Source organism: Triturus cristatus, chromosome 5_1 (genome assembly GCF_964204655.1).
Source record: "Triturus cristatus chromosome 5_1, aTriCri1.1, whole genome shotgun sequence".
Classification (NCBI taxonomy): Eukaryota; Metazoa; Chordata; class Amphibia; order Caudata; family Salamandridae; genus Triturus; species Triturus cristatus.
The window spans coordinates 290,288,513-290,310,874 of NC_140587.1; the positions used below are offsets into that span (position 1 = coordinate 290,288,513).

General features: G+C 45.1%; 1 protein-coding gene across 1 annotated transcript in view; it reads right to left on the reverse strand.

Moving 5' to 3' along the window:
• Positions 1-22,362, reverse strand: part of LOC146830797 (uncharacterized) — a 115,221-nt gene that overhangs the window by 14,965 nt on the left and 77,894 nt on the right. The window lies entirely within an intron of this gene.

A 22,362-nucleotide genomic window follows, 5' to 3' on the forward strand; every position in this document is an offset into this window, starting at 1 on the left:
CTTCTTTACAAAATCTTTCCATTTACAGCCCATGAAATATGCAAATTAAAACAATGTGGTTGACATACAGCAAATTATAGTCCTCATACATAATTCACCTATAATATGTCAGTCAAATGGTTGGTGAACGATGTTCGAGTCAGCAAGTCAAATGAAGGACATTCAGGATGGCAGGACCCACAGACACTCTGTTGTGATGGGAACTAAGTAGCCTGTGAGCAAGTGAAAAGGACGCAGATTGGATGACGATGTGCAATTAGTGACCAATGGCCTGAAAGGGCAAGGAGTGAAGCAATGCCTCGTATGATGGTTGGTTACCCATTCCATGTCTGGCAACAGTGAATAGAGGCCAGGATGGCATTCCAACACAAGGCTGGGCAGGTAGCCAGAGAAGCTGTGCTAGGACACACCAGTCATGCCAATATTAATGTATGTATGCGAAAGAAGATTTCGCAAGCTACAAAAGACCTGGATATTTGTACAACCATAGCTAAGATAGACCTGGCAATTCACTCACGTAGGGACCAGACATGCTGGCAATCTTCCACCCCCTCATGTGATCTCTTTAGCGCGGGGACACACCCGTCAGGTGTAACCAAGCGCTCTATAAATGTATAAATAAATAAATACATAAATAAGGGTTATTGGGTAAATTAGAGCACTCTAGGGCAGTAATGTGAGATCGTAAATCAGGGGGCTCCTGGCATTCCTACAGATAAGGTCAGGAAATGTACCAGAGTGCATTGCTTTTGTGCAGCCCGGGCACCATTGGGACTGCAGTCAATGGAGTGACAAACAGGAAGTGTTCAGTGGTCCACCAACAGGAAAGGTCCTATTCTGTCAGTAAGTTCTGTTGACAGGTGAGCATGTAATAGCTTTCTGGGGAACTGTTTAGTCAGGGGAGGGGCGGCAGCACTGGTTTCATATGGACTGAAGGATGAGCAAAACGAGCCACATTTCCCGGGTGTATTACAATTCAATAAATTATGCAGTTTGTGTTTTTTTGCGTCAGCTATTAGATATTATGTACCAAGTGGTGTCAAACAGATTATAATCTTACCTACAAGGGTCATCTGCTTTATGAAGAATTTCAGTGAGAGGAGTCAGTCTAAAGAGCAACATGGGTAGCCATGTAGTAAGAGGAGAGAACGTGGAGTAACACTAACGTTATGCAGTACCACACAAGTTTAGGAGATACATAAAAGCAAGGGAGAGACCTATGGGCTCTCCACCGTACATGAGCCCAGTACACAAAAGCACATCCTTGTCAGGTCGGAGGGGAGAAGGAGGGGCTAACAACACAAACTTAGAAGAAAGAGCTAATAGCTATTCTTGCCACTGGCGTTCAGGTACATATTACTGGGCACTGACTCCTCTAGTGAGTAGCGTCATGGACTGGATGTGGGACAGCAGTCCCCTACAACAAGCACCTACCTCTCCACGGCTAGCGGAAAAGGTCTTGATCTGCTTCTGGGGTCCTTCTCGAACGCAAATTAACTTGGAAGGACATGGTGCTAATAATCTTGTAGAAAAAAGCATTGCTGCAATTTTTAGCTTTTATAAAAACTAGGATCCAAACGTATCCCGGAGATTTTAAAGCTTTATCTAGCCAAAGCTAAAGCGATTGTAACATGCGGGCAGTGATCTGGGGAATGGCGGATGTAGATTCACTGCAGCATGCGGAGGATACATTTCGTAAAAGATGATCAGTGCCCCACAGCTGCGCAAATTATGTCTGGCATAATGAATTAGGCTAACCCTATCTCAGGGATCAGATCAAACTGGCCCCCTTATTATAATGGTATTCAATATAGAAAAGGGATAATGTCAATTTTAACCAATCAGTGATGAGGGATAGTTTAAAAATGGACCACGCACAAATCCCAATGCTGAACAAATGTAGAAACAACTTTGTCAGCTTTGGGTCTTCGTGAACTGTTCAATACTCTGCTGCTGCATGCCAGTTTACCAAAGTCTAAATTAAAAGAAAACATTTTGTCGATGGCCACAGCGGAAAGATCGGCCACATATAGAGATATAAGCACTATAGTTTCATATCATACGCTACCTTCTGTGACCTATGGTGCACAGTCCTATTTGTTCTTTATACATAATACACAGCATCAATATGTTTTGATAAGGTTCCATCTGAATTATATCCCTCTCATGCTTGGTTTTCCTGCCAATACTTATTCGTTGAAACAGCTGTCCCCCTGCCCTTGTGATGGGAAGTCCATACAGTCAAATTTGCACATTTTATTCTTTTGTTCTATAAATAGATAAACAAGGTAGACTGTTTATTGTTCCACTGTTATGTAAATATAAATGTATAATGTCGCCCGGCACTTTTTTTAATACAACAACTGGAAGATGTTTATGCGTGCCATGTTCTTGCGTCTTATCTCTCGGCTGGTTTAAAGTGCCGGCACATGTATCAGGTGCTCAGACTTTGGTATGGGCATTGATCGTACTCTCAATGGTTTTTATGCAGTTATCTTTTATTAAAAGGCACATAATATTGCTTTTACTTGATAAAAATGTGCCGCATTGATTAAATTCGACTTTTTAATATTTTGTTCTATAGATTATGAACATATGAATTATATGTTTATTATAGATATGCATATTTCGTTTAAAATAGTTTTAATCGTGGAATTGTATGCATTTTAATTAATGCAAAATAAAGTTCTCTGACTGAATGACTACTTCTGCCTTTTTTCATTACATGAACATATTTGGGGGAGGGCACTGAGAAATAGGCTCAATATAGCTAGCAAATGCGGTAAAAACCCTTGACACAATGGAGTAGGAAATTCACTGGTGTGTGCGTACACCACCACTAGACACAACATCTAATGCCGACCTTACCACTTTACTTAAATATGCTGGAAATAAACACCAAATGTTAAGTCCCGGCAGGGCCATTATACGTCATTATCCTGGAAGGGTAGGCCCTCAGCCTTTCCATCACAATCTCTGCCACCCCACGTGTGGTTTGCTGCACTGGGAAACTGTGCACCCAGGAGACGTTGTGTTTAACCGTGAACCACCAATTTGTCATATAGTATGCATGGGTAATTACAGATTAGATTTATGCCTGTATCCCCAATTTATGTCCAAGATTGGGGTTATTTACAATCATTCAAAAGTTTTAAGTAAAACTGTGCTTTAAAAAAATGGGCCTCGGCTGGGTTGATGTGTCTTTAACTAAAGATTCCTTCCCTGTGGCTCTTGGGATGTGGTTGATGGATGCCAGGAGTGCTCCTTGTAGTTATGTTCCTGGTTCTGTTGGGTGAGTAAATCTAACTCTTAACCTACCGATGACATGAGAGTTTTATTACCACATAAGAAATTCCTTCTGGGGAGGCTGGGTACACAGTGCCCACTATCATGCACTGTTCACCTGAATATATAACATGGTGAAGTAATGATCTTTGGAACAACTAGTTCTGCATTCATCGGATTGCTAACTGATCAAACTGTCAGATCAGGGGACAGAGGCACAGAATGAGAAGCATTCACCTAATACTAAACAATGTGTGCACCTCGAAGGAGGCTGGATGGAAGGAATACACAGAAAAAGCACATTCCCAGCACGTGGCCCCAGCATGGATTTCATTCACTCGTTCAGAGCTGTTTAACTGCAGGTCTCCGCACTCCATATTAGCAACTCTAAAGGCAACTCTGTCCCTGAGGCTGCACTGTGCGGGATCCGTCCTGCCTGGCAGCGCCTGCCTCCCAGGCAGGACATTTACGGCTATACTACGGCTGCAATACTGAGATGTGTACACCCTGCCAGGCTGTTCTTTTTGTACTGCAATTGGCGACCTGCACTATAGTGTGGGCAATGTGACAGATGACCCAAAGGCGGGACAAACTGGAAGGTTCCTGGTGACAAAGAGTCAACCAGTAGATCGGGAATGTATTTTTTTTAATGAACCCTATAAAAAAAATTAACACTAGGTTCCGTATGTTTGCTGTTACTAACAAACATTGGCAAAGTCAATTGGTCTCAGCAATCAGAGAGCTATTGATGCTGTCAATATCTTTTAGCCATGTGTTATGAAGTGGGGTGGATGATTGTGGTGTGTAGTGCAAATGTGTGGCATGGTGGGAAGTGTAATTATGTGGACTGTAATTATATTGTATAGTGTAGATCTACATATTTGTGGCATTGTGTGGCATGGAATGGCATGTAGTGAGAGTGGAATTATGTGGCATGATGTTGAATTATATTATGTGGAGTTAAATTATGTGGGTTGGAGTGGAATTGTGTGGCACTAAATGGAGTTGTGTGGCAGAATTACGTGGCATGGTATTCAGTGGAATTATGTGGATAGTAATTATGTGGTATTGAGGGTAGTGTAATTATGTGGTGTGGGAATGTGTAGCATGGAGTGAAATTATGTAGAGCAGGATTGTATGTCGTGGAGTGACACGTAGTGGAGTGGGATTATGTGGCGTGTTGTTGAATTATGTTGTGTGGTTTTGAATTATTTAGCAAGATGTTGAATTATGTGGTGTGGATTGCATGTATGTGGTGTGTAGTGGAAATATGTGTTGTGGGGTGGAATTATGTGATTTGGTGTAGATGCGTGTGGTGTGACATGGAATTGTGTGGTGCTGAGTGAAATTATGTTTAGAGGAATTATGTGGAGTGTTGCTATGAGGCTTGGAGCAGATTTATATAGAGTTATTATGTGGTATGGAGTGTAGTGTAATTATGTGGAGTGTAATTATGTGGTGCTGCATTTGTTGGACTGTAATTATGTGGCACAGAGTAGAATAATGTGGAGTGTAAATATGTTTTGGATCTTAGAGAGTATATGTGGAGTACAATTATGTGGCATGAAGTGTAATTATGTAGGCTGCAGTGGAATTATGTGTAGTGGAAATATCTGGAGTTTGTGTGAAGTATGATTAATTGGAGTGGAGTAGAAATACGTTGTGTGGAGTGGTATTATGTGAAGTGAAATTATGGGGCATGCTGTGGAGTGAAAATATGTGGAGTTGAATAAGTGGCATGGAGTGGAATGATGTGGAGTGTAATTGTATGGAGTTGAGTTGTGTGGCTCGGAATTATGAGCGGTTGAAATGGGTTGTGTGTAGTGGAACTGTGTGGTGTGGATTTGTGTGGTGTGGAATAGTGTGGTACTTAATTGGGTGGTGTTGCATTGAATTATGTGGCGTTTAATGCTTGATGTCTTTACAGGCAAGCTGAGTGCAGGGCACAGTCTGCCTCGGTTTACTATATTGCCCAGTGATCGCTGCAGGGCTTGGATTGGTGCAGGCAACATATCTCCTGCAGTACTGAGGGAGCTGCCTTCATGGGAGACGAGACCTCCTGTCCTCTAACTCCTGTGAATGGCTTACAGCAGCTGTTTCTGCGACTCCTGAGATGGCACCTGCTTCGGGCGGTTGTATTGATCATCACTTTGAAGTTTCAAGGCAGACTCTGCTGATGATTAAAGGCAGCTTGCCGGGTTCTCAGGAGCCAGTTGGGTTCCTGCAGCTCTTCTCTCTGGCATCATCTTTATTTAAACATGCATCGGCATGAGGGGCAGAAATGAAGTATTCCTCCTGCTAGACAATGGCAGCAGAAACTTGTTTGCAGTGATGTTTTCTTGAATGTCCTTTAAATGACAAGCATCTGCATGGGCAGCTTTTAAAGCAAGAAACAAAACACTTTATCTTAGAGGTTTTTGGTTTCCTGTCCATAAAAGGCATGAAGGTGGGTGAGGGGATTAAAGAAACACAAGGGTGGGTGAGGGGAATAAGGGGATAAAGAGATACACTGGGGGTGTGGCCAAGGAGGCTAAGAGGGCGTATGCGAGCTAATCAACCTCCGCACCGCACTCCCCTCATCCTGTAATATATCCAGCAATGCATAGCCATCAGACCCCCTGACTTACCACCTGAGGTGGAGATACTGTTGTGAGCCTGCCCTATCCAAAAGTGGTTTCAGTCGACCTCTTCGAAATGCAGGGCTGCCTGCGCAGACCACAAGGTTTCGCAGCCTTCTGATGAGACTGCTGCGGCCTGTTTCTATGGCCTTAGGGCAGTGTTGCCAGATTTTTAGACCCGTCCCAAGCCCAAAGCCGCTCAAATATAAGCCCAAAATAAGCCCAATCAGACCAGTTCCAGCCCAAAAACCAGCCCAAATTAGCAAGTCTCCAATTAAGCGCAAATCGACATCAGAAACAATTTTAACGACAAATATACTTTCTATTCAATATACAGATGGTGGGAGGGTGTTAACTGGGCACCTGCCTTAATGCTACTCATTTTTAAGACCAGTTCTCCCTGTGACTTTGTCATGTGAAACAAACAGGCACTGCTCAGATACAATAGTAGAAAACAAAGAATAAGCAAGGCAGAAATAGTGGTCTGTGCAATTTACTGCTCCCTCTAAATTTGGATTTGTAATAAAGTCTGTAAAACTCAGTGTCTTCATTATTCATTACATTACAGCGCAGAACTTTCAAGCAAGTGGAGGAGACCAGGTTACATGTTCTCGCGGTGGGGGTTTAAAGATTATGCACCCTATTTTGAACAAGCATTGGCATAGCCAATAGGTCTCGCTTTTGGGACCTTATAAGTGTTTAGTCATGCAACTGTTGATGTTGCACCAAGGATATTGTGCTGCATAACTAAATACTTATAATGTCCCAAAAGCGAGACCTATTGGCTATGCCAATGCTTGTTTACTTGTGGTATTCTATATATGGATACAGTGACAGAAGCAGCAAAATACCAGTCAGGTGGCACACTATGTTATGCATAGATTTTCAGTTTACGTGTTTCTGTGACACAAACAAATACATGATCAAATGTCTTTAAAGTTAAAAGAATGCATTTCTGTAACATGTAGGCGCATTTCAGAGCTTTCCGAACTTGTGCATTGTGTCCAGGCCCGGTTCAAGAGGGTGGGCACCGAGTAACTTTTGCCTACCGTCCTGTGCTGCGTGGATATTTCCATTTCTGTTCAGCATTTGAGAAAAGAAGTTTGTTAATTCTCATTCACCTTTCCTGACTACTGCAACTGCAGTTACAACTTACACACAATACACTATACATGAACCTACATTGATAAGAAATGGGTAGTGAAAAGAATTGGGGCCCACTGTCCTGAAGAAGTTCATAAACCTAGCGTGTAACCTTTTTACAAGCGACTGAAGCATTTCAGCCGGAACATCGATATAGAGGATAATGCCTAGCCCTTGAGTTCAACATTTTAATTTATCCTTACCCTAGAGAGCCAATTACACGTTTTTTCCCCTCTACTACTGGGTAATTTTAACTTATGCATGGGGTCCCCCACGTTTCTTGACAACCAAGAAATTGGGTTTTTGCACACCAGCAAAGGGTTCTATTTTAGGAAAACGCCCTCAGTTGGAGCCACAGGTTCTACAAGTTTCCTACAGAGTTAATGTTTAGCAACCTACCCTGGATAGAAATGTAGTTTATTCAGGGAAAAGAGCAGGGACACTGAGAAAGCATGCCACTTAGATGGTTGAGTACAGTGTCGTTAGATAAGGAAACATACTTAGTTCTGACTATGGGCTATATCCACAGTATATCAGCAGCATTCCAGGAATCTCTGGTCTTCCCTATATGCTGTTGCACCATGGTGTTCCTGTCTCTTCCAGTTCATAGTTGAATAAACCTGGACTACCACAGCACTGTATTGATATTCTCCCACCTATATCTGCATCCATAAAACATTAAACATAACACACACTTGTTTAAATAACATTACATTAAGCACACAGTTTGCCGGCATTACTGTACAGCTAAGAGCTGTCCAAGACAAGCAGTGGACAACTATGCACCTTAAGAAACGAAAACAGATGGCTAGGTTGACGCATCCATGCACTACTGTTCACACAAATGTAGTCATGGTCTTGCTTGACGCTATCCACTATAATTTGTTCCTAAACAGTACATTGGCCTACTATCCAATACAACTCGTTTCTAGTGTGAAACGCATCCAAATGGAATATCAGCACACCACTCTGACTCTGATCATCACGAATGCTAGTACTGTTCATTCAAGGACAATTGTTTTAGCTCTGTTTGTTGGTCATGTGGCTGCATAATGGTTGATTGTTGGGTGGGGGCAGAATGAATGGAAGAAATTAAACGCGCAAGAGAAGGACCCTTGTTTGATTGCTCTTCTCCGTGTATGCTTTAAATCCTGAGTTTGTGCTTTCCCAGGCCAAACCCTCTTAAAATATACTGCCCAAGAGTATGGATGACATTTAATTCCTACATCTTGTAATCCTCATTGATTTATGTGACATTCCCTATAGACTGAATGACATACTTGTATGATTCATTGTCTCTATATTTTGTGATTACGAGTAAGTGAAAATAAAACAAAACAGTACCTTTATGCCACAGCTTCTCAATATAATGTAGCGAAACGTACACCGGGACGTAGCAGTAATTGAAGGAACTATATGTGTTGGTTGGTTCATTTGAAGTCTTCAAACGTACATAAATGATTAGTTTCCACCTGACCTCACTCACTCTGTGATGATCATGAGGCACAAGCAATCGTTGCCAAATTGATGTGGATAAAATCATGCACACCTCAGATTTGCACAGTTGAGGAGCGTGTGATCCCTCTCTCGCACACTACGTCAGTCTCCTCTCCTGAGCTGCATAAGTACTGTGACACCCTACACTGTCATAGGAATATCGCTATACAAGTTACAACAAATGAAATGCATATGATAGGAGGCTACACAGAGACATGAAGGGCACTGTTGGAGGTTGGTAGCAATGGTATCTGTGGAGAAAAGAGGTAATTGGTGCGGCGCCAAAAAAGACTTTCGCACTAGCGCGTTAATCACGGCCCTGTCATTGCCTTTCTGTTTTCATTTAACTAGCGGTCATCTCAGGTCATTAGGGCAACATATTTTAAAGTGCGTGCTAATTTTATATCCCTTTTACTTTCAAATAACTCTCGACATACACACAGAATTGATCCTTTGGATCATGGGGTGACTGATGTCTCACTTACCTGGACCTGGTCGGAGCGGAGGTCGGTGGTGAGTCACGCGGTCACCGGTGGTGGGTGGCTGGCAGTGGACTGGACTGGAAAGGAAAACTAACGCTGCCTGGCAGCAGGCACGGTGGCGTGGCACTGGCAGTGGCTGGGCCTAGGCGCTGGCGGGCCTGGGCGCTGGTGGGCCTGGGGCTGGGCGCTGGGGCAGGCCTGTGCGCTGGCGGGCCTGCCCTGGCTGGGCGCTGGAGTGACTAACCCTGGGGGCTGGGCCCTGGGGCTGGGGCGAGGTGGGCCTGGGCCTGGGCGGCTGGGGCTGGGCCTGGTGATGATGAATGATGAGTGCACACACACGTCGGAGTCGGAGGAGTCGAGGACTCGTCGTCGTCGTCTCCAGTCCTCTCACAGCCAGGCACTCAGGCAGCACAGTGATAGACCATCCGTCGTCGTCGTCTTCTTCTCTTCAGTCAGACAGTAAGCAAGCAACACAGTGAGTAAGTTAACACTGCCTGCTGGCTGCTGCACTGCACTGACTTGACTACACTCGTCGTCATCAGCAGCAGACAGACACAGTCAGCACGCAGCACAGTGGCAGGCAGCACCACCAAGCACCAACCAACCATCAGTGATCAGATCAGATCACTTCACTTCACTGAGTGATGAGATGGATCAATCGCGATTCGCCGCCGCGCCCCGCCGAAAAGACCGTACTCACGTCAGACTCAGCCCCCGCTGCCCCGCATTATATGGGAACCGCGGCTGTGAAGGACTGGGCTATTCTAAGGCCCAGCGGTGCCAGGGGACAACACCTGAAACCTTCGTGGGTTACCTGTTCCGGCGTACAAAACACAGAGACACGGGACACTTCCTGCGGCGTCAAAGATCAGCGTTTATTTACTGCAGGGATACAGAAATCGCAAGAAGTACACAACGTGTAGGTTCTGAGAGACTGCTTCAAATTGCAAAAGTGGATCACTCCTTTTATACACATTTTCGTCACTGAACAACATGGCAAACAAAAGGTTACAACTCAGTTCCCACAGTAAACTTCAAAAGGGTCGCATTCATGTTTTTAGAAGCCCGGAACATAATTACAGCAGCATTGCCGGTTCCCAACTGTAAAAGCACATTATCCCCACATTAAGCACATTCCATTCTGACTGTAAACGAATTAGGAGAAGGGACAGAAACAGATGCAAAGGAAAAACAAGGATGCACAACAGATTGGAAAAGAGTGTAGAGAGCAATATCGGAAACTTGATTGCAGGATCAAAGGACTCGTGCCTAATGCATGCATGACTGAAACAATAGACTAGCACGGCAAGATGAGCCTCGAGCGGAGCCATCTGCCTTTGCAATGTCATCCCCCTCATCATAAAGACACCTTCAAAGGAACATGTGTCCTCCGTGAAAGCCTGGGAATTCCAGGGTCACAAAGCGGACAGTGTCCGTTCGCTGGCTACTTGAGGGCAAGAGACAAAATGGATGCCGCATCTAAAATGGAACCCGAGGGTTCAGATGGACACACCCAGGAATGAGACGAACCGTACATAGTAGCGTAGCGAAAACGCGTACACCCACTAAACTCGTCATTTGCGGTTCGTAGATACCAAACTCGTCCATATTCGAACAAACCCCAAAAATGTCATTACGATTTTCACGGAACCTCAGACGCTCCTTTTGTCCTCATGTAGGCAAGCACTAGTCGAGATCAGAATCGATTTCGATATTCATCAAATCGTTCAGTTGTTGCTGGAACATCATTCTATCCATCAATGTCTCCTTGGTAACAGATGGCCGTCTTATACATGTTGTGGCACAGAGACCACATAAGGCAGGACCACACTGCACACAAAGACAACACGTGAACAGAAACGTTACAACAACCCCTACGATCATCAGAATCTTCCAACCCCAAGTTGATATCAGGCCCCAAAACCATCCTAGAAGTGTCCAACCACCTTCGTCCACGTGTATGGACTCGGAGATCTTATGTAACTTCGAGATGGCTTGGTAAACAGTTGGAGCGTTGTCAGGGATGAAAATGCAACAGCTCGAATGGATTACTTTGTACACACCACCTCTATCTGCAAGAACAACATCTAGAACCATACGGTTCTGCAACGTCATGAGTCTATCCGCCTGAAGTTCTGCTGTTAAATTACCAAGAGCACTCGCAGTTATGTTAGCAGTCAATTCTACCACATGGGTCAACTGTCTCAGGTTCCTACTATTAACCATAGGTCCCCAAAACGGCAAGAAACCCTTAAAGAAATCTCCTGCTTCTTGACCAGCAGTGTCCTCTTCACTAATAACGCCTCTCACAATTCTAGTTTTGTGATAGTCTGAGGCAACCGTAAAAGTCGGTGGCAAAAGATTCGCAATATAACAGGTACCCGAGAAGTCACGGGGCAACCATGTATATGCACGTTCATAACATACGAAATAGGTACCCTTGGCAGTCAAGAAAACAGGGGAAGAGAGCATCGGTAGAACATACGTATCAGTACAAGCACTCTTCCCAAGTTGGGCTCTCGGATTTCGACCAAGACCTTTCAAGCAGAAATTACCGAGGTGAGGTACGATCCATATTGGAGACGAGCTCTTAAGCTGTCTATCACCCACTGACATACTATACTCAGCCTCACTCAGATCCTTATATGCTTGCACCTCTTCATCTGGAATAAGCGATGCATCAAAAATATCTCTATCTAAATCAGCAATCGCTATCGCCAAAGGCTTGTGGTACGGACCAGGACCGAAGTTTGCGGAACGTGGCTCTCGACTGGGGTAGGAATCTAGTGCACTACGGAACATAGTTTGGAATGCTCGAGCTGAGCCCTGGGAGCTGTAAGGAAGAACCAAATACGGAATACCCCTATCCATGGTATGTGGCATTAACCCACACACCCAACAGTTGGTAGTATTCATCACCAACTGATGCTGATGTAGGAGTTGAACGAAGGAGTTATTCATGAATTCCGCACGTCTAACCTGTTCATGTTGGGGCAGAGGATGAAAGGAATGTGGGGAAACAGTGGCAATAGAACTTGGTTTAGGAGAAAAAGTAGGTGAAATGGAAGGCAATTACGACTGTATTCCGAAATACACTCCACCCACCAATAGCATAGAAACAGTCAGAAACAGCAGGAATACCTGAAACAAAAAACATTTTGTTCGTACAATCTTATGCAATTTTGATCTTTGCGCCGACATCCTTTCTACTTCCAACAGCTCAGAGAATGCCATCCTCTAAAAACCGTCCGTGACGTCCTTGACGCACTTCGTTCTGAGCAGCGATTATCAATTCCCAGGAGTTCCCAGGAATCGACAAAAAGTAACCGACCTAGTGTCAGGAACCTGCTAAACAGAAGGAAGTACCCGCACGGCCCTACGGTTAACCCGGATGATAGGTTTTCTTAAACAAACACCCAACTTAATAAAAATCTCTTAGCTGTGAAAAGCACACGTAGAAAGGAACTCGAAAATCGGAAAAGGATGTAATTGTTCTTAATGTTCGTGGCAACAGTAAAGGAAAATATAAGAAAAATTTTATTAGTCTTTGTCATGTGAACGAAGAAAATATCGATTTCTTCCAGGTCGAGTCTGCTCTTCAAATAATTGTTCAGCTGGTGAAACAGTGTTCCGTCGATTAGATAACAATTCAGACCTTGAGTTCTCCAAAACTGACGACTCAACAGATATGTCTGGCTGCAATGAATTGTCTCCTACAGGTTGAGCATCACTAAATGGCACAAAACATAGAGGGGTCTCGGTTTCCGTTGCCGCAATACCAGTTCTCACCCAATTATCTGCTGGTGAAGGGATCGGAACCTTTTTGGTATGGGTGGCGTGCACCCAGTTCTTTCTGCCTTCCAACCGAACTGCAGTCCTTGTAGCCAACAATACTTGGAAGGGACCCACAAATCTCGGCTCCAAGTTGCGTTTTCTGCCAAAATTGCGGGTAACAACCCAGTCACCCGGTTGGAGCCGATGTCCAGGACCCTCTGTCTGTGCCGGTAAAGCTTCAAAGACCTGTTGATGAATTAACCTCAATTTAGCAGTCAGATCATGAAGATAATCAATTAGCATTGGATACTCAAGACTATCAAAGGCCTTAGGCCTCGGGACTCCCCAAATGTTCGCAGGGCGGCCGAACACAATCTCATATGGGCTGAGCCCTACTTGAGAGTGCACAGTCGCCCTGGTCGATAAGAGAGCCAGAGGCAAGGCATCAGGCCATGACAAACCAGTCGTAGCTTGTATCTTCGCAAGTTTCAGCTTCAGAGTACCATTGTACCCTTCAACCAAACCCGCTGCCTGGGGATGATTGGCGCTATGGAATTTCTGTCGAATTCCAAGGCCCTTACACACACTCTGCATCACGCTTCCCACAAACTCGCTTCCATTATCTGACCACACAATCCGTGGCATTCCATACCGAGGAAAGTATTCTTTCAATAGGACTTTCGCTGTGGACAGGGCAGTATTATCCTTAAGAGGATAGGCCTCGATCCATCTGGAGAACGCACAAACTACAACTAAAACGTACTTCAGATTATTGCATCTCTCCATATGGATGAAGTCCAGTTGGATAACCTCAAAGGGACAGGCAGGAGGAGCAAAATGGCCGGGTGGAGTGGGGGTGCCCTTGCCAGGATTATGCATCAAACACACCATACAATTCTTAACCACCCTCTCAGCACATTTAGCAATACCATCATTCTTCCATACAGGGGACAACAACTTACATATACTTTTCGCGCTAATATGTGACAAACCGTGAGCCATAGTCACAACGGCTAGCACATATGCATCCGGTAACATCCACCTCTGACATTCCGACATGTCAACCCAACATCCATGCATGTCCAACTTTCCCGTGCTTTCTTTCCACTTGGTCTTTTCAGTTTCAGTGGCCTCATTCTGAATTGCTTTCACGCTTAAACGAGATTAGGACAGCGCAAACTACTTATTTTTCCGCTAAAATTATGGAAGCCAAATCCAAACCAAAGGAAATATTCCACTTGGTAAAATGCCTTACAAAAGTGAATAACTCAGCTCCATCCCTAGCTAAAACACAAGCACAATGTAATGAGCTAGCGGACTTCTTCCACAAAAAGGTCACTAAGATCTACTCCTCCTTTCCAACAGTAGATATAACCCCAATAACAACTGTCCAGGCACCACTAAAAAAACACAACTCTCCCAGACCAACCTACCCTAGAATATTTTCTTCCTTTAGATCTGGATACCCTTAACCTTCTGGCTCGGCAAATCAAATCTGGCTCCCCACTCGACCCAGCACCACCAGATGTTATGATGCAGGCTAGCCAGGTTACCCTACCCGTGGTACTGGAGCTACTAAACTCCTCCATTTCATCATGTACTGTGCCCACAGGAGGGAAGAGAGCCATGGTACGGGCTCTGCTTAAAAAGCCCAATTTAGACCCGGAGGATCACGCCAATTACCGCCCAATCTCTCTGCTCCCCTGGACAAGCAAAATTCTTGAGAAACATATAAACATCCAGTTAATCAAATTTCTTGAAAACCATTCGTTACTAGATGTCTCTCAGACAGGGTTTAGACCTAGGCATGGAACGGAAACCGCACTGTTAGCGGTCATTGAAGAGTCACAGAGGATACTGGATCAAGGTGGTTCAGTGGCAGTGATCCTCCTCGACCTAAGTGCGGCCTTCGACACGGTCAGCTATTCCACTCTGCTGAACCGTTTATCGAAGATCGGAATAACAGGAAACGCACTCAGGTGGCTCAATTCCTTCCTGAGCAACAGAACATTTCAAATCTTTGATGGTGACACAGTGTCATCCAGCAAACCACTGAGCTGCGGGGTACCACAAGGGTCCTCTCTGAGCCCTGCGTTGTTTAACGTATATATGAAGCCACTGGCTGGGGTCGTCCAACCGTTCGGTATCAAGATCATATCATACGCAGATGACACCCAGCTAGTGGTGTCTTTGGCGCAGGAGGGTAACAGGCACATAACAACAGGCCTTATGAAATGCCTACAGAATGTTAAGGAATGGATGACAGCCTCCTCCTTAAAACTCAACGGAGACAAAACTGAGCTTATGCTCCTGGGCCCACCTTCACCAGTGCCTTTTATCTCCCTCTGGCCGTCCTGTCTAGGTCCTCCTCCAACCCCGAAGGAAAGTGTAAAAAGCCTGGGAGTCTGGTTAGACAAGAATCTCTCGTTCACCACCCAAGCCATCAAGCTGTCTGCCACGTGCTTTGGCTTACTTAGAACAGTGAGGAAAGTTCTACCCCTCCTGCCGATGGAAGCAAAACAAGTGGCAATACAGGGTCTGATTCTATCCCGGTTAGACTTCAATAACGCCCTTTATTTGGGCTCCCCCGAATCTACCCTGCGGAAGCTCCAACTGGTACAGAACTGTGCAGCTAGAACCTTGCTTCAGATCCCACGCAGACAGTCAATCAGACTCGGATTAAAAAAACTACATTGGCTCCCGGTGAAACAGAGAGTTGCATTTAAGGCATTATGTATCTTCCACCGAGCCTTCTGGAATAAGAGCCCAGCAATCAGCAAGAGTCTAGTCACCCATTACCACCCTAGCAGGAATCTCCGATCTACGGAGGGTTTTCAGGCCTCAATACCAAAAATTAAAAGAGCCAGAACCGGAGTTAGGATGTTCTCCCTAAATGCCTCCAAGCTATGGAATTCTCTTCCTCTACAACTCCGCTCCGACCCTGACCTGCTATCGTTTCGTAAACAATTGAAGACCTTATTGTTCACACAGTCTCCCTGATCCTGATCACCTCCTCATTGATCACATCTGTACACCTAGCGCTTGGACGCCCTTGGGGCAGCAATCGCGCTTTACAAATCTACATTCAATTCAATTCAATTCTCAACAGTGTCTTCACACATACCAGTCTCCGTCGGCCACCTCACTGAACTCGTAACATACATTCGGGTTGCAAGATTCTTAGCCGTTTCCTTAGCAATCTCATCCGCAAATGCATTACCACGACGAACATCATCCGTAACCTTTCGATGCGCACTACATTTAATGATCGCCACCTGTTTAGGCAATGTAAGTGCATCCAAAAGATCGTTCACGAGCTGTCCGTGTTGGATCTTTGTACCATGTGATGTCATAAATCCTCTTTCTCTCCACAATCGACCAAAACTATGTGCAACACCAAACGCATACTGACTATCAGTAAACACATTCACTCGCTTTCCCTTAGATAAAACACACGCTCTTGTCAACGCAATCAACTCTGCCGCTTGCGCTGAATTCTGACTCAATCTCGCAGTTTCCACAACCGTGCTCAACGTCACTACAGCATACGCAGTCGTCACATCACCATTCGGCAACTTAAAACATGAACCATCAACATACAAAGTGTCATCGGGGTCTGTCAATGGAGTGTTTTTCAGGTCCACACGACCCTTCGTTTCTTCCTCAGTTCGTAAATAACAATCATGTGGTGGCACACCATTTGATTCCATATTAGTCGGCAACAATGTCGCCGGATTCAGCACATTACAACGCTTGATCTGTATATGACTTGCCAAAAGTGTAAACTCATAACCGGACAACCTTGCACTGGTCAGATGTTGAGTTTTTGTCCGATTCAGGAGAGTGTCAACTGCATGCGGAACCATCACTATGAGCATATTATCCATGACCAGACCTGCGGATTGTCGAATAGACACCGCAGCTGCCGCTGTCGCTCTCAAGCAACTTGGCAACGCTCTAGCTACCGGGTCTAAGATCGAGGAAAAATATGCACACGGACGCTGCTTACCACCAAATTGTTGCGTCAAAACACTCAACGCACAACCTTCTCTCTCGTGAACGTATAGTGTAAATGGTTTACTGTAATCAGGAGTACCTAACACAGGAGCTGAACACAACGCATCACGCAGTTCAGAAAAACTTTTCTGACATTCTTCCGTCCATGGCAAGGGAGTCGAAACATCCTTGCACGTGAGAGCTATCAATAGCTTCGCTAACAGTGAAAAGTTCGGAATCCACTGCCTGCAGTATGACGTGATACCTAGAAAGGCACGCACATCTCTCTGAGTTGTTGGCACAGTCATTCGAGCAATTGCTGCAATTCTTTCAGGGGTCAACCTTCTTCCCGCCTTTGACAATAAGTGACCTAGATAGGTTACTTCTTGACAACAATATTGCAATTTAGAAGGTGACACTTTGTGATGTAAGTCACATAGATGCTGTAACAGTGATACTGTAGCAGTTCTGCAAATCTGTTCAGTGTCAGCAGCTACCAACAGATCATCAACGTACTGAATCAAGGCCGCACCAGCCGGTAACACAAACGCATCAAGTTGACTCTTAAGAGCTTGGCTGTAGATCGATGGACTCTCACAGTAGCCCTGAGGTGCGCGTTTGAACCTGAAGCTGCGACCACCTAATGAGAAACCGAATAGATCTCTGCTTTCCTCAGCAATCGGAATGCTAAAGAAAGCATTCTTCAGATCAATTACCGAGAACCATGATGCAGAAGCTGGAATCAGAGTCAGCAAAGCTGTAATGTCAGGCACCACGGGAAACTGTGGAATAACAATCTTATTTACTTCCCTTAAATCAATAACAAAACGATACACAGGAGGCTTGGATGGATCAGTTCGTTTCAAAATAGGTAACACAGGACTATTACACACGTTACCCCGAGTTTCCTCAATGACATCTTTATCGATCAAATCGTAAATGATCGCTAATAGTGCTCGTTCTCCATCAAGAGAGATACGATACTGGGGAATGCGTGGCAGTCGCACGTTGGATTTCAATTGAACAACATAAGGTGGTATATCCAGCAGGCCCACGTCATTGGGACCAGTCGCCCACAAAGACTCAGAAAGAGAACTCAATTCCGGTGGGAGTTTATCAGTTGACAAATACATAGGAGAGATCACTCTCTGACCCAACGTAAGCTCCACTCCCGCAGGAGAACAATACAAAGTCGCATATAACCGCTTCAACAAATCCAGGCCCAAAAGATTCTCACCACAACCAGTAGTCAAAATCAAAGGAGCTTCTAACTCACGAGACCCAATTGTAAGGGGCAAAGGGCTAGAAACTGGATTGCTAACGGGGGCGCCAGAGAATCCAACGGAAACATTCGTTAAGCCAGACAAAGGCGCGCCAGGGAGTTTCGAATGCATGATGGAACTTTTCGCTGCACCAGTGTCCAACAGAAAAGGCTCAACTACGCCCAATGTGGCAACTGCGACATAAGGCCCTCTCTGATCAACCGGAACTGATACTACTCCCTTTCTTTGTCTATTGCTGTCCTAGTAATTACCATCAGCATCAACATCATGCTCGACATAATAGTCGTCCACATGATACTGTGCAGATCTACCAGACGATGAATCGCGCCGATCAAAGCAATTTTGCGAGTCTGATGAAGTGACAAAACGCTCATTCTGATTCTGAGTAACAGCGCGACCTCTACCACGTGACGCCTGTTGAGGACCACTACGACCTCCTCGAGCCGAAACAATATTGTTTCGGTCACGCAAAACTGGACAATTAAACTTCAGATGGCCCTCACCCCTACAATATGCGCATTGATTATACCCCAGCATAGATCGAGGTGTAGAGGAGTCAGTACGCGACTGTGATCTAGAAAACTGTGATTGTAATCGATTTGGCTGTTGCGAGTCATTTTGATTCGAGCGCGGAGGGTACGCTTGCTGCAATAAGACCTTAGTTTTAAGATCCTTCGTTTTCTTATCTGCGCGTTCGCTTTCTTCTTTCTCTCTATTTTCGTAGTATTGGGCCGTGGCTAATATCTGGGCAGTGGTAGAAACGGCCCACGAACTTTCAGAATTCTTCAATTTGTTGCTTAGTTCAAGCAACAAATTAGATACAAATTTATCAACAAACAATCGCTGACCTCCCTCAGAACTCATATCCTGACCACTATGATCGATAAATGCCTCCTCAAATCTCGTAAAGAAATCGGAGACACTCTCGCCCTTCTTTTGTTTGCACGCAGACAATTTGTCCCAGTTAACTCTTATTGCTGGCATAAGTGTCTTCATAAGTGTAATTATCCTCTGGGGCAGATTTTCAATGATCTGTTCAGGTTTAGCCCCACCAACTTGCCGTCCGTCAGCCGCCGCAAGAGCAGCCCAATCACCGCCTAACTCAGCTGCGTGATTCTCTTGACGGATTTTCGCCCAAATCGGTTGAGGTACTACGTTACCAAACAACATATCGATATCAGCAAGGTTCATAACAGTAGCATCCACTAATTGGGATAACTCCTTATAATAACCTGCAGGATTTTTGTGGGGGTCAGGCAAAGTTTGCTTTACCTGCAAAACTTCCGATCGCTTCCATGGGAGGTGTATCCAAACTCTCTGAAAGTGTGGTAGAACAATAGGATTAGCAGCAGGATCACCTGGCATCCATACTGGGGGAACTTCCCGCATAGGATACTAACCAGGTTGTGCCATCCGCTCCTCAGTTTCATCCTTAAACAATGCTCGAGGTTGTACTGTAGATCGAAAAGATAACAGACGCTCTAAAGCACGTCGGACATTACCACCCACAATCATACCATTCGAAAACTGATTCTGAAGTTCAGTGATCTCGGGCGGTACATTATCTACCGCATCATTATCCCACTCTTCTCTCAAAGATTTACACATTTCCTCATACACAAATCTTTGTGTGGGCTCATTAAACTGAGAAAACGTCTCAAAAACTATACGCGAAGTGTACTTCGCAGGATGCCTAATCCATTTACGCGCCATTTTCACTAACGACTCACGTTCTCTACCATCAGGAATTTGACTGCGCCTCTGAGCGACATCAGAAAGATCGGACCCGAGTATCGGTCCAAAAAGTGGAGAATAGAGATTAGCAACAGCATTAAATATACGACTACGAACAGAAGGGGAAGAAGAAGGAAGCACAGGAGCAACGACATTAGGAGTAAACGTAGAAACAGTAGCAGTAGTCGGGATAACAGGAGTAGTAGTAAGATTGGGCTGATGAGATACTGGCAAAGGAGCAGTAGGAAAAAGAGCGGGTAAAGGAGGATGAACAATTTGCAGCAGAAGGGGATTCGGAAGAACAGGAGGAACTACAGGCTGACCGGCAGCCGCCAGGACAACAGGTTGAGGAACAGGAGGAATCACAGGACCCACAGTATCTGGTGCATAGGGAGGTGGTGATTTCAATAGATAAGACAATAATGGATCTTCTACCGCTTCTTCTCCCGTCTTATCAGGACTAGACGGTAAAACCGGATAACATTTATCCACCGCCATATGATGAAGTCTAGCAAAAACTTCCTGCTCCTTCTCGTCTTTGTCTCGCTGATACTGTTCTGCATTTCGCATCACCGTAATAACACCTTCTCTCTTATTTTTCTTAATCTGTTTGATTTCTTTCTGCTTGGCCTCTTTACGCCATAACCGAAAGGAATCAAACATGGCCGGCCTAGCCTTCTTTTTAAACAATTTAGCTTCAAGATTATCTAATATTGCAGTTTCGAAACTACCATGTGATGGCCAACTAAGAACACCATCATTTCTAGTGTAACGAATCCAATATTCATTATATATAATAGGACCTACTCCGTGGCGACTATAGAGCTCATAAATTGGAGTTCCAACTGGAGGTATCGGACATGAATCCTCCAGTCGGGAATCCGTGCTGCAACATTTAAGGAAACCAAACAAAGTACTACGGCCAGGCATCGTGCACACTAACCGAGTTTACAAACTTCAAGGGCTATCGAATTACGATGTCCTCGCAAAAAAAATGCAAGACCCTCGGTTTTTGGCAATTGCAATTGTCAAATAAAACCCAACAACTAAGAACCAACAACTAAGAACCACAAATGCAATGGAACCATGCAAACAACCAGGGTTAGCGACCCACAAATACTTAACTGAAAGAGCAATGGCGTCACCAGGAAGGCCCGTCTATCGTCTCGCCGTACAAAGGACTACGCCAGGCGCCAAAACAGGTCGACAGTCAGGGCATCAGTCCGTCGTAGCCGGCAGCCGGCAGGAGGCGGGAATCTTCGCGGGAAAAGTCTTCGGACCACTTATTTCGACAACTGGATCGATGAAGCGGGGTGCACCTTCCCTCGGAGATTTCACACGAAGTTCCTCACGATCGTCGGGCTTCGGACCGGTACCACTGATGTCGCCCAACGTTGGGCGCCAACTGAAGGACTGGGCTATTCTAAGGCCCAGCGGTGCCAGGGGACAACACCTGAAACCTTCGTGGGTTACCTGTTCCGGCGTACAAAACACAGAGACACGGGACACTTCCTGCGGCGTCAAAGATCAGCGTTTATTTACTGCAGGGATACAGAAATCGCAAGAAGTACACAACGTGTAGGTTCTGAGAGACTGCTTCAAATTGCAAAAGTGGATCACTCCTTTTATACACATTTTCGTCACTGAACAACATGGCAAACAAAAGGTTACAACTCAGTTCCCACAGTAAACTTCAAAAGGGTCGCATTCATGTTTTCAGAAGCCCGGAACATAATTACAGCAGCATTGCCGGTTCCCAACTGTAAAAGCACATTATCCCCACATTAAGCACATTCCATTCTGACTGTAAACGAATTAGGAGAAGGGACAGAAACAGATGCAAAGGAAAAACAAGGATGCACAACAGATTGGAAAAGAGTGTAGAGAGCAATATCGGAAACTTGATTGCAGGATCAAAGGACTCGTGGCTAATGCATGCATGACTGAAACAATAGACTAGCACAGCAAGATGAGCCTCGAGCGGAGCCATCTGCCTTTGCAGTGTCATCCCCCTCATCATAAAGACACCTTCAAAGGAACATGTGTCCTCCGCGAAAGCCTGGGAATTCCAGGGTCACAAAGCGGACAGTGTCCGTTCGCTGGCTACTTGAGGGCAAGAGACAAAATGCATGCCGCATCTAAAATGGAACCCGAGGGTTCAGATGGACACACCCAGAAATGAGACGAACCGTACATAGTAGCGTAGCGAAAACGCGTACACCCACTAAACTCGTCATTTGCGGTTCGTAGATACCAAACTCGTCCATATTCGACAAACCCAAAAAATGTCATTACGATTCTCACGGAACCTCAGCTGACCTAAAATTAATTCCCAGGGCCGTCATTGGTAGCGTTTTCGCGCGCTACAACATGACGGCCCTGGAGACCCCCACATTGGCTAATTAATTGCCACGACTCAAGAGGGGTACGTTAAAGTTAGGTGGTGCCTGCGTGGTCTGGCTCTTCTCTTGTCGGTGTGACGTCACGTCGTGACTCACACAGTAGAGTTTGTGTGCACTGTGCTGCTGTGCAGACTTGGTGGCAGGCAGG